This window comes from Taeniopygia guttata, chromosome 5 (assembly GCF_048771995.1).
Source record: "Taeniopygia guttata chromosome 5, bTaeGut7.mat, whole genome shotgun sequence".
Taxonomy (NCBI): Eukaryota; Metazoa; Chordata; class Aves; order Passeriformes; family Estrildidae; genus Taeniopygia; species Taeniopygia guttata.
Window position 1 is genome coordinate 35,521,068 of NC_133030.1, and position 13,001 is coordinate 35,534,068.

The 13,001-nt window shown below is 35.6% G+C and overlaps 2 long non-coding RNA genes across 4 annotated transcripts in view; one reads left to right on the forward strand and one right to left on the reverse strand.

Annotated features, from left to right (window-relative positions):
- LOC140684298 (uncharacterized) overlaps positions 1–4,288 on the reverse strand; it is a 34,118-nt gene extending 29,830 nt beyond the window's left edge. For all 3 annotated transcript variants that reach the window (XR_012056368.1, XR_012056370.1, XR_012056369.1), the window contains exon 1: positions 1,403–4,288. This is a non-coding gene — a long non-coding RNA (uncharacterized lncRNA). The remainder of the gene's footprint in view (positions 1–1,402) is intronic.
- LOC115495532 (uncharacterized) overlaps positions 1–13,001 on the forward strand; it is a 114,916-nt gene that overhangs the window by 87,399 nt on the left and 14,516 nt on the right. The gene's annotated exons all lie outside the window — the stretch shown is intronic.

A 13,001-nucleotide genomic window follows, 5' to 3' on the forward strand; every position in this document is an offset into this window, starting at 1 on the left:
TATCTGGGGTTTTTTAAAATAGCATTTTTTTCAATCCAAGTTGACCAAGAAAGATTTACGCTTCCCAAAATTACAGGTCTCTGAAGAAATCTCTCTGAAGATTCCAATGGGAAAACTGGTCAATAGTGGAGAGATCAGTTTTTCACCCTCCCTGTTCATTCACAGGACTAAGGATTTCTTCTTACGTTTGATCATTATTTTAAGGCTTCTTTGCAGTTTTTTTAACTAGTGTCTATAAAATCTGAAATGGGCATAAGAAAAAGGGAGGACACACTCTAGTGACTACCCGTGTAGATAGTGCAGACAGTAAAAAGCCACACATATTCTGCCCCGTGACCAAAATGAGAAGTAAATGAGCTTCCAAAACAAAAAAAATGGCTCAAGGAAGGAGGTTACACATGAGATGAGTGCTATTTCTGCAATTATAATATCTTTTCCAATATTTTCAATAGATATGGCACTAAAGCAATATGTAGTTTAATCCCATTTGTGAACTAGTATATCCCTGGCTGAACATGTAACTTTCTCTGGTCTCTGCATCTGCAGGACTCCCCTAGGGCAGTACAACTTTGTCATAGCCGCAAGGCTGTCTCTTTCTCTTGAGGGATATATGGTCTGCCTGGAAGACTGTCAGATCTAGTCAGGTGTGAAAGCTTGGTCCTACAGGGTTCACAATAATATGACCTAATCAGAAATATCTAACACCAGAAACAGTATCTTGTCTGCACCTCTCAGTGACATGATTCAAATCCTAGCTCTGATCACACAAGGTTTAGTTAAAGTTCACAGCTAAAGAACTGACTGAATTTGTTACCTGTGTACATAATGTACAGATAAAGTTGCAAAGGTTTTCTGCGATAAACATCATTATGATAGTAGTTGTAGCCCTTCCTTACCTGCTGTGCTGTTCACACAGCATGAAAAAGTGACACCCCTTGTTTTTGTGCTAAATGTGAATGTTCATAGCTCCACTCCTAGCTTGTCTAGTTTTCCATTGATAAGTTTGGGTTTTTTTGAGCACTATGGAGTTGGTGACATGGCTCTCAGAGTCAAAGTACTCCTCCCATTTCATACAGTATTTTTGCTCTGAATCCTCCACACTTTCTGTGATCACAGAGGCTGTGATTTCCTTTTTCATTTTAGAGATCAGTTGCACAAACATTTAAAGTATAAAATTTAACAAAGTAAAATAGAGTATTTCCAAAATTAAAATTAATAGTTGTTTTAAGATCAGCAACTTGATCCTGAAGTTTGTTTATGTTTGAGCAAGAAAAACAATTTCACTGAGAGTCAGCTTCACACAGTCTGTGTGCCTAAGAAATTGCTTTAGAACAGGATGGAGCTTTTGTTAAGGGACCAAATTTTCAGCTTTCCTTATAAAAGTATACAAAGGAAGACTTACCTCTAAAGACTCATGGCTCCTAGGCAGATTCCTCACAGTCACAACTTTTCTTTTGTAGGAGAGGCACTGTGAAGAGAACAGAAGCCACAGCTCACAGTTAACACAAACAATAGCCCCAGAAGTCTCTGCCAAAATTATAAATTAATCACGTAGTCACTACTTTTTCCAGCAGTGACCCAAAAGTTAGCAATAGAAGTTATTAATATGATTCCATGCCTTCTAAAAGCAGTGTTGCTTCTATATCTACTTTTGCCCTTGTAATGGAAGGAATGCTGTTACAAGAGAATAGTCCTCAGTTTTTCTCTCCTCTATTTATCTATGCTTAAAAGCACATCATGGGATTTAGAGGGCAGATGACCCACAAGCTGTAGATTGTAGTTCATTCACTTCTGTATGAGCTCTGGCTTAACTCATTCAATACTGCCATAGTTGGTCTGTGATGTGGAATGAACAGAAAAACAAAGAGCTGGAAGAAGGTAAAAGATTTGGCACTGTCACCTTGAAATTTGTTGGTAGCTTAAGAGTCATGGTGTTCTTTAACAAGAATTTCTTCCTCAGTCTTTAAAATTTGCTGTCTTTCAATTGTAATATTGCAAGAACTAGCCCTGTTGAAACACTCTTCTTTGTATGCTATTGGTAGGGCTATGACACCCTGAACAAGCTGCTGTTTCAAAAGTGCTATTTTTTTGAAAAAAAAAAGAAGAACAAAATAAAAGAGCAATTTGATTGATTGTTTGTTTAATCAAAGAGCCTAATTATTTTAAATTTCATGGTTTTAAGCCCTTTACGTAACTGTCAAGTCTTCATCAAGGGAATTATCCCTGTCACATCTCCACTGTATTTTTGCCATCATTTGTATTCATTTGTTCATCAAGCATTGGACACACAGTAAACAGAACTTGTAATATCTGAACATCTACTAATTAGCAGGGGAACCATACTCTTTTTGGGTTTGTGCCAAACATCTGAGAGCTGGAAGTGAAAGGAGCTTTCCCTGAGAAGGCCTTCAGCAGCAGAAATCCCTTACAACCCATAACCCTGAGAGACTAGAAAGTGCTAGCACAGGCCCCAAAGAGCATCAAGTGTAAAGTGATATAGGCAGGGCAGACAGGGGACACACTGATTCAGATGTCCCTCTTGAAACTTCCACTCTTAGGACTTCCATGGAAGTGCCCATGGTGAGTGATTAAATGGGCTTTTCTGTTGTACATCCCCTCAGCAGGACAGCTGCGGAAACATTCCCTCCCCTCTGTAAAATGAATCATCCCTGGTCAGAATGGGTGTAGTTGTTTGTGCATCTCTTATCATACTAAGGATGTGCTAATATCTTGACCTGCAAACCACAGGACCACCCAAACCACTAGCAGCTAAGCTGAAATGGTTCACTTATAATTTATCTTGGGAGGTTTCCTCTGCAGTATATTCACCCTTGAAGGAGATGAACAAAACACATAAATTTGCCCATTTAATCTAGAAATGAAAGAAGAGGATCAAGTATATTGTACAAAACTCTCAAAAAGTGAGATTGATAGCACAAGGTATGGTCTTCTAGATGCCATACTCAGAGGAAGATGGAGATGGACAAAAAAAATTACGCATAGTCACTTGACACGAAACAAATATTAAAGACTCGAAAATGGGAAGTAGAGAAAAGACAACATGTAGAGCCTGGGAGGAAAAATCAGTCCTGGCAAGAAGGGTTTGCATGTCTAGACTGTTTCCCCATAGTACAATTTTCCAGACAAGCAAAGTTTGTAGTCTAAATCCTCTTCCTTGTCAGCCAAAAATTTTCTCTTTGGAGACGAGCATACAAATTGGACGAAAGCCTTATGTTTTGGCTGAAGGTATTGACATAACTTCGTGAAGATAAAGTTGCTGGAGGATGTACTGTGAAAAATATCCAACAAAAAAAAGCTAAATTTCCATTTTACTTTCTTTAAACGTTCATGGCGGTTGCTGTTCACAACTAAGAGTATTTATAAAAATCAGAAAAGAATTACAAAATATTTTACATGTTCTGAAAAGTTCTCATCATACACAATATTTCTATTTTAATAAATTGAAGCTGCTTGCCAGAAGAAATCTGGACATATATATAGGACATTACAGTAAAATACATGCTCAAAAGGTAAAAAAAGTGTTTACATAACAACTAACAACAGGTGTTTCTCTTATATTCAGCACATCACACAGTCAGTAAATGCAATAAAGTGGAATAACCTGATAATTCACATCAATATTAATTACATTGCCTGTTAGTACTGGGGGTTTTACACCAATAGCTGAAAGATATGTTTGGTGTACATCATGCTATATTTGAAGAAAACCAGAAGGTCTCTTTTCCCTTAATGAAGATAAAAGCTAGAGATCAGAAGACCAAAGCGGTACTCCATATTTCCACTGTCAAAGAATATGTGAGAACTGTTAACGTGCATTACATGATTCCTAAGGGAAATCTAGAGTCATGAGCATTTGATATGTAGCAAGGAGCATGACTTATTATTTGCCTGCTTATCACAAGACCAATTTTATAAATACAGAGGTCTAATATATCATGGGAGTAGGGTTTACAGGACTTCTGACTACTCAGAGAGACAGTTAAAGTCAATAGAAGCTGCAGGGGTTCAGCTTCCTGAAAATCAGTCACTGGTAATGTAAAACTCTATCAAGCATGGATCGATAACAGGTTTTTTGAGCATACAACATAAATGTCTTTCAGAAGATGACAAATTTAAACATACTCAGAACACATAGAAACATTTTTTTCTCCTTTAAATGTAAGCACAAACACATTTTAAACCTAAATGCTTCTAGAAAGCTAGTTTTTTCCAGGTATCCAGCAAAAGCTGCATATTTTCAAGAAAAAGCAGAGATCAAGTTCCAAAGTAGAGGACAGTTTCTGGACAAGGATGTACTGAAAACCTATTATCTTGGTAAAAAAAAGGGAAATCTCTTATGTCAATAGCTCCCAAGAGATGTCCAGGATCAATAGGTCAGAGCACCCTCATAGCCTCTTTAGGAATACTGAACTATTCTACCCCTACTCTTTCAAGTACTCACTGAGTACCTGAAAATGTTGAAAGCCTTGCTCCTGTAACACACTGGGCTGCACCCAATCCACATTTAGTGTTCATCAAGACTTGTACCTTGCACCTGCCTGGTGTTGTTGTTGGCTTTCCCTCAATCTACTGAGAGCTGCCTGTGCACAGCAGGAGAAAGCATAAACCCAAAGCATATGATGAAGAGCTTCAACAGATGGGCTCTGGCAGATCTTTCTGCACTACTGTAAGATTTTACCCACTGATGACTGCTCTGTTTTTTGCTTTAACTTACAGCCCTATGGAAGATTTAGCAAAAAGCAGCATATATCCACAGCTGAGCCTATGTTCATCTTAATTATTTTCTCTGACAGCTATGCTAAGGCATAGGCATGTATCTCCTTTATCAACATCTTCAGTCCTAAATCTTCTTCAGAAATAGAAGACATGCAGACAGGTGTGATGGTATACCAATTGTCATAATAAGAATGGACAGAGGCCATGTCTGATTAAGGACAAAGATTAAGCTCAGCTTCTGTATAATACCTTTTATATTTTTTACCTGGGGATTACAGGTATGTGCTGCAGTGGCAAGGGGACAGATATCTGTGATTTAATAGTTGTTTTGCAAATCTTTTGTGTAGTTCATTGACTCAAAAAAGTAAATGTGGCTACCGAGAGGAAGAGGAACAGTAATGGAGAGAGAGACGCACACATAGAGAGAGGAAGAGAAGGAGAAAAAAGAGAAAGAGAGGGTATGGGAAGAAAAAGAAAGGGATATATTCCATGAGTACATATATAACGATGTGATATTATGTAATGGCTTCAATAACTTCCCTACTCGGGAGATTAGCAATGTCATGATTGTTTTCCTAAGCTGAAAGTATTTTTCTGGGAAAAGGTGAAAAAGGCATTCTTTTTAAAGTTGTTGAGGGACTCTTAGGTGGCATTGTCTTCAGTTATATGCATATCCATGTATCTAGGTAAACTGCAATTTAACAAACCATTCTGCTCCCAGCCTATTGGCGGACGGAAGGAAGGAAGGAAAGAGATCAGTGGAGAAGAATGTTTAAATAGCTTCTTGTTTTTTACTCACAGGACAGATGGCGTGCAAACGAATGAAAAATAAAACCCCAACTGACATTGTATAGCAGCTGTGCACAGAGTCAACTCTAGGAAGAAACGTGGTCCACTGGATAGACTGTTTTACTAGAAATGTGGGAGCTTGGGTTCTCAGCCTAGTTTCCTACATTCAAAATGAATGTACTTCTGTAAAAGAAGTCTCTGTTTCTCAGTTTCTTCATTATCAGAATATAAATATTTAGATGCTTTATGAAGAAAAGGACAGAGATAAATGAGGAGACCTTAGTTTTTGTGGGAATGCAAATGGAAAGCAGAAAACATTTTACTTAACTAATGAGTGGTCACATTGCTTATATGAAGAAAACTGGGCTTTTTCACGGCTCTACATTTTTTTTTTTTCAGTAATCAGTATTAAAATGTTGTGATATTCTTAGTAAGCTTAAGATTTTGCTCACAACTCCAACAATAGGAGGTTCATAAAGTTCAAGGTACTACCCTGGAAAAAGAAGGATCCATGAATTACTCATTTCCTGGGGAATTTTACATTTTTTTCCAGAAGGCCAAGTTTTTCCTCTTTTGGTCTGTAAATTTGTTCTGTAATGTGGTTGACTCTCTTCTTTTCCTAGTTGCTGTCCTGGTATTGTTCTCTTCAAACTATGTCATTACATGCCAATCTTTTCTGCTTTAAAGACGTTTTGGTTTACTTGTTTGTATACTTTTCCTTCTTAGTCATTGTCCTTAGGCCCCAGGAAGAGTTCACATAATCACTGTGATCACAGCTTAGTCTGAGAAGACACAGTTACCTCCCTGCTTGAGTCAGAACACAAAATTGATGTGAATTATGTTGGTTTCCAAAGATTCAGGGCTCGCTGCAGGGATTTCCTTGATTTTGATTGGTTGCAATTTTTTCAAAACAGAGTGGGAAAACTCTTTCTCATACCTGCTATACTCTTTCCTATCAAGCCAGTATGAAAAAAACACGTTAAATTTTCAGAGCAACAGTCAAGATAACATTGTGCCTCTCTCTGATGCTTTGAAGGCTATCAGCATAGAAAGGAAGCATGTGCAAGTTTAAAGCTGCAATGGTTGTGTTCAGCCTCTTTGATATACCAGATCTTCTGTTTATCCACCAGATTTGTGAGGGTGGGGAGGAAATATGGCTGTGATATGATTTAAGATGGTAAGTAAAAGAGTAAGAGAGTTTCCCCTCCATTCTGAGATTCTCCCTTTTCTCTGAAGGACTTCAGGACTAATTCTCTCCATGGGGATTTACACCTGAATGAAAGAACACCTGTGCTATTGCATTCTCACAGATAGTAATATGTATCTAATTTACATAGAGTTTTCTGTTTATTAATCTAAGGACACAGTTAATTTATCCTGAATATAGCAGTTAAGTATGATGAGGTTTAGGGAATTTCTATGCTGTGAAAGATTTGTGCCATAAATTAAATTCTTATTAACTAGCTTGCCTAGTATGCTCATAGCATAAAGGGCCATGATATCATACAATGGCATTGATAATAAAATAGGACATAGATATCTTATTAATATTATCCAGTGAAATAACTCCATCATATATCATGTTATCAATATTTAAGATCCTCTAAGAATATAAATTATATTGGCTCTATATGTAAATGTAAACTTCATGTGACATTAGACTAATTACTATAAAATAACTGAAGAAAACTTTATTATTTTATTGTTTATTTGTTTGTTATTGCAGTAGTGGTGGAAGTGATGAAGTGGTGCAAATGCAATGTTTATCATACCGTACATATTAAAAGTTATGGCTGCACAGGAACATCTCTCAGTTAAATGGTATGTGTCAAAGAAAAATTTGCACCAAAAAACAAAGAGAGGAATAAATTTTGTTCCATCATCTTTTTCACTTTTTTCTGTTTTTTGAACTAGATCCCCGGTGTAGCCCAGAGGATACTTTATTTATGTCCCTGCAGTTCAGGGCCTACAAAACAATTCATCATGTCTCTTCTGTGCCTCATTTGCTATAGATGAATGACCTCTCCTATAACTTTCTGAAGTGTGTTTGCCATTATGTAGATTAATGCAATAAATAAACATAGGTGTACACATGTGTGTGAAAAAAATGCATTTATGGAATTTTTGTGCTGTGTCCCACAGCCAATCCATACAGAATTTCTAATCTAGCACTCAGTAAACACAAACATCTCTCCAGCAGCATGAGGAAATTTATATTAAGTCATATAAATTTTTTACTTAAATACTATAAAATAGATATTAGCTTGCACTGTCTCTTGCATGCAGCTATTCAAATCAGATTTATAACTTCATGTTGCATATATATTCCCATCGCTCATACATGGTGTGTTTAGAAAGCCTAGAAAAAAGTAACAGACCTGGACTATTTTGGGTCCCTCCTGATTTGCACCACAAACCAATTCCATACAATTTTGAGCTTGTGTATACAGCTGAATGTATTTTTTCAGTAAGTATGTTAAAAAGGATAAGGTTTCAGAAAAGGGTAAACAAAAGGACTGTGAACCAAATTCTGCAAAAAATAATGTCCACAAAAAAATTAATAGTGAAAGATAGCTTAATCACTAAACTTAACAGGTTTAGTCATATGACCTTTCCTGCAAGCACCCAAAAATTTCATCTCATGCAAATAACCTCTCCGGCCTGAGTAGAATGCGTAGAGTTTGTATTTAACATGGGATTGAATATTTCCAGGGTCAAATTGTTTTATTTATTGGTTGGTGAGCTCTATGATCACACAAGCTATCTGATGGAGTAGATGTTTGCCAGTCTTCAATGTCTTACCAGTTTTAGTTTAAAAAATCCGAAAGCAACAAACAAGTACCAAAGAAGCTGCTCCTTAAAAAATGTTAACTTTTGAAGTCTTTAACATTCCTGCTTGAAATAGAGTCATTAAGGTTTGTTTCTGTAGATATTTCCAATTCTTCAGGTATGTTCCATACACAGTTTAAGTAATTTGATGAATAAAAAGCTGGAAAATATTAATGAACCTATGGAAAAGAATGGCACAGCATCTTAACTGAATTCATTTAAGGAAACTAAGTAAGAACCCCTCAACAATTTAAGCTGCTTATATCTGGTCTATAAATTCAGTCCTTTGCTCTCAGTTTTGGAAAGCAGCCTTCCTCACTGATGAAGCTATAAGATGATAATGTCATTCAATAACTCTCACACCCTTTCCTGCCATTTGTCCAGCGCAGGAAATTGAGGGTTTTCTTGTCGTGTGGACAGGGAGGAAATATCCAGCAACCAAATACTGACCCTTGCATGCAAACAGGTCCATATCCTCTTCCTGCCTGACAACTTCCTTCCTGCCTGCTAGGAACAAATCTACTTTTCATTTTTCCGGAGTTCTTTATACAGGCCACTCAGAATGCCCTTGGGTAAGGACAAATATTTTATTAATGTAAACTTCATCTAACAGCTGGATACTTAGGGCAGCCAGGCCCAAATTCAGAATAGATAATTGTGTGCTTCTTTTAACCATTGTGTTGCTGCAGCTGAGTCACTAAACGCTTTGTGCCAGGAACTCATATGAAGCATTTACTTGTATGTCTGACCTTAGCTTAATGAAGATATAGTTGCAATTCTGACATTTTTTGAAGGCTAAACTTAGGTAAGATTAATCCTACTGTGTCTTTCCACAGCAACTTTCCACATTAACCAGAAAGTAGAAGCCTTCTTCTGGCAATGTAGAATGGAGGTTTTATCTCCTGTCATAAAGTTACTGATCAGATAACAAAACAACCAACCAGCCAACACTCAGCTGACAGTTGATAGCAGAGAACCAGTTTCCTAGGGCTTTATTTTTTTTCTGGGTATACCAAAGTTATTAATTCTTTGAATGAAAACTTGATTTCAAAATACAAAAGGAAAACCCAGGCCGTTTTCTGTCTTATTCCCACTCTTCAATTATCTGGGAAACCTCTACAGAGATTTGCCATTCTGTGCTGTAGGGAAAACCTCAGAAGTCAGTAATTAAACTCTTAAGAAATTCTGCCTCAGTGCCATAACTACTTTTCACTCTAAAGATAGATAGTTTACACTTAGCCTCTATTAATTTTTTAGGTGTTATATCTATACACCTGAAACTTCCCATTTTTCTTCTGCTTGTGTAAGCTACAAAATGAAAGTATTTTCAGGAGGAATTCAGACTGACATTTGTTAAAGTCTTTTCCAAAAAGGAAGAGATAGGAAGAAACAAAACACCTCCACCTTCTTACCCAAATATGTGTAAAAGTCAAATCATTAAGTAATGGAATTTTTGTAATTTTATAGGGAGACTATATATAAAGTGTAATTTATCAATAGTATATAGCTATTAAGAAATGTTATATCAAACTGATAAAAAGAGACTTAATTGTCAAAGGCCTTTTACTTTTCAGGCCAACAAAGAGAATACCACAAGGGCAATAAAATCTAAAAAAATTGCATTATTTTGGTAGAACAGAAGAATAATACCATTTTTTGGCCTGTAGTTCTGCCCATTCTTTCAGTTGTGTCTAATCTTCAGTTCCTGTTTAAATTGTTTTCAGCTGTTGACTTTCAGCATTGAGGCAGCTGAATTTCACCATTAAATGTCAGAGACTTCCCAGTAGAATGCATTGTGCATAGACATCTATTACTTCTCGTCACTATCACTTTATCCCTTAAAATAGTAATGGCATGTTAATACACTTAATATTTTCGTTGGGGTTGTGCCTGGAGGAATCAGTCAGATGAAGGAACAGTAAAACAATATGGATAGCAAGTACATAGCTGTAACTCAAAGTGCAGCTCAAACAACATTCAGAATTCTGTTGTTTTCATTACATCTCTACGCACTTTGTGATACTAAAAAATCCCAGAATTAGCATGTATTTTACTATTTATAAAGTAAAGCACTAAAATGAATAGAGCAAATACCTTTTCTGTTAAGCTTAAAAGTTTACTCACAGTTGTCAAAAGACATCATATTTTAGAATTTAATTGTGCCCAGGAGAAAAATGTGTGATTTTTAAAATTTCTGCTTGACCATAAAGGATCAAAGAATAAGCCCCATTTCCTAATTTAGACTCAAAACTTCACCTACAACTTCACTAAACCTATGTGTTAAATAAATATAATCTAATGGAGGAAGATAGATGTCAGAAGCCTTCTTTCCTGTAATCTAAATTATGTTGTAATTCTAACAGTGTTATTATGATATTTGAAAACAAAATTGTAAATCATTAAAACTTACACAAAGATGGATCCAATTTACAAGTGAAAATATTAATAAAACAAACTGTTGACTTGAAATAAAAAATAAAATAAATAAATAAGTAATGAAAACTAAAATTCTCTTTGTAACTTGCCTAGAAATTATAATTAGCAAGTCACCTTTTTTTCTGACATTATTATTGCCATTGGCTTCAAAATTATTTTCACTGGTGTGCACTCCAAGTCAGAATAATGCATTTACAGACGTTTGATCCAGCAGCAGTTTTCTATTTTATCCAGCAGCAGTTATCATCATAATTCTACCCTTTTTTACATATTGCCTATACATTTTGAAAAAACAAATTTTTTTAATTTGGTCTTAATCTTAATTACATCTTTCTGGCCTTTTCCCCACCATGCTTGTCTCATGTATTAATAGAGTACATTGATGTTCAAAATTCCACTTACTCTGGTTACCTGATTAAGTTTAATATATCTATGGGCTACCACATTATGTTGAATTAGACTGAAAGCTTTCTTTTATTTTTAAGGACATTCATGCTTCAACCTCTCTCCCCGTCTACCCACTGCAGATGCCTTGAATTGTTACTGCACTTCTGCAGTTCTTATCCGAGGAATTGTTTTTCTTGATATAAATTCTAGAAATTGGCCATGTGATATAGACAGTCTGAAGACAGAAGCTGAAAATAAAGAAAGTCTAAAATTGTCTTAAAGAAATTATTTATTTAGTTAATAGTAGAAGAAACTTAAACTGAATACAGTTATTTCCCTTCTCATCTTTGTTTGACATCTTCAGTTGGATATCTTTTTTAGGTATATAAAGTGCTATAAAAACCAGCTGTAAGAAATGTCAAGGCTTATAAATATAATAATAACTTCAGATCACTTAAAAAATTAATTACTTAGTGGTGAAGACAGCTATTTTTACAGTTCTAGAACTTTATTTTGCTCCATATTATTCCAGTGTGCCAGTGATCAAGCACATCAGAGATTGAACTTCCCATTCTCCTCTTCTATTTTCTTGTTAAAAACTAAACTAAAAAAATACAAATTTGAAATCCAGGTGTCAAAATGCATCAGCTCTGTAGTTTATACTTAGATGGAAACTATCAAGACAGACAGGTCTAGCTGTAGTTACATAAAAACAAATCTCTCCCAAAGTGACTGAGGTATCAAGTATGAGCATTTATGTGTATGAGAAGCTTGCCCATGTCTGCCTTGTACATAAGTAAAGGAATAATTTCTTTTACTAGATACATTAATCTAATAATTTAAAAAAAATATTCTCCTTTTTAAGGAAACGGGTGGTGGAAACCAAACCCTTATAATATTAAAATATGCACACTGTATATGGACATATAAAACTGACTGGAGTTCTTGCGTGTAATATTTGTGTTACGATCAGTAATTTTTTTTTTCCCTAAAATTATAAAGCCTATTGTATCTGCAATAAGCTTCTCCTCTAAACCCACCAACATGCACTAGCAGTGAGAGAGAGACACTGAATGATTCACACAGCAGAAATTTCCAGGAGTGTTCAAAAATAATAACAAAATGATGCCTTGAGTTATAAAATAAGTCGTATTTTGTGAAATTCTCTTTGGCACACGGATGCATTTCAGTGATAAATATATTTTTTTTTATATTTAGCTAACTGAAACCTGATGAACATGAATTTCTGTTTTGATTTGGTTCCTAATGAACTTGAACTGAAAGAAATTGAGTTTTGAATTGCAGTGGTAAAAAATTGATTTCTGCCACATGAGCAAAATTGTTTCTTTTCATGGGTGACATAATTAGACTCAACACCCAAAAGCAAGGAGAATACATTTCAATACATTAGCTGTACTGCTTAGGTCGTGAAGTCAATCATAAACATTAACTGAAAGAAAACATTTCTTGGGAAAATCAAAGGAAGTAGCACTGAAATGACATAGTAGCAGAAGAAAGCTTGGAGTCTTTCCATACCAATTTCTGATTATGTGGAACAATGTCAACAACTCAACAGAGCACTTGCCCAACTAGTACTTCTGGCCAATTTTCTTCTCTCAAAAATATTGAAATGTAACTGAAAAAAAAATATTTAAGGAAATTCTGCACTTTATAGGAATTAATCTCTTATTCACTGTAGAGTTTAAAGAGCTTGTAGAGAATATCAGAGATGACAAGAAATTCCATATGGTCATTACTAATAGAGTGTTATGTGGTGGTGCAACACATTGAACAGCAAGAAAAGAACAGCAGACCTGTAGGAT